Source organism: Eimeria mitis, genomic scaffold (genome assembly GCF_000499745.2).
Source record: "Eimeria mitis Houghton genomic scaffold, Emh_scaff482, whole genome shotgun sequence".
Classification (NCBI taxonomy): Eukaryota; Apicomplexa; class Conoidasida; order Eucoccidiorida; family Eimeriidae; genus Eimeria; species Eimeria mitis.
The window spans coordinates 10,981-11,374 of record NW_013573122.1 but is presented as its reverse complement, the minus strand read 5'-3'; the positions used below and the strand labels follow the sequence as shown (position 1 = coordinate 11,374).

General features: G+C 55.1%; 1 protein-coding gene across 1 annotated transcript in view; it reads right to left on the bottom strand.

Annotated features, from left to right (window-relative positions):
• Positions 1-394, bottom strand: part of EMH_0013770 (Cytidine and deoxycytidylate deaminase zinc-binding domain-containing protein, putative) — a gene marked incomplete at both ends in the record, with an annotated part of 7,561 nt that overhangs the window by 3,502 nt on the left and 3,665 nt on the right. The gene's annotated exons all lie outside the window — the stretch shown is intronic.

Sequence of the window (394 nt, the reverse complement as noted above, 5' to 3'; positions counted from 1 at the left end):
GCAGCAGCAGCAGCAGCAGCAGCAGCAGCAGCAGCAGCAGCAATGTACAAGGTCAGGATACGCCATGTTTCACCTCACAGCAGCAGCAGCAGCAACAGCAACAGCAGCAGCAGCAGCAGCAGCAGCAACGAAAGCAGCAGCAGAAACAAAAGAAAAGGAGGCAGAAGCAACAGCCGCAGCGGCAGTCCGCCTTCATCATCTCCGAGCAGCACCGTAGCAGCAGCAGCAGCAGCAGCAACAGCAGCAACAGCAGCAACAACAGTAACAGCAGCAGCGACAACAACAAAGGCAACAACAGCAACACCAGCAGCAGCAGCAACAACAGCAACAGCACAAGCAAAAGCACCAGCAGCAACAACAGCAGCAACAACAGCAGCAACAACAGCAGCAACAA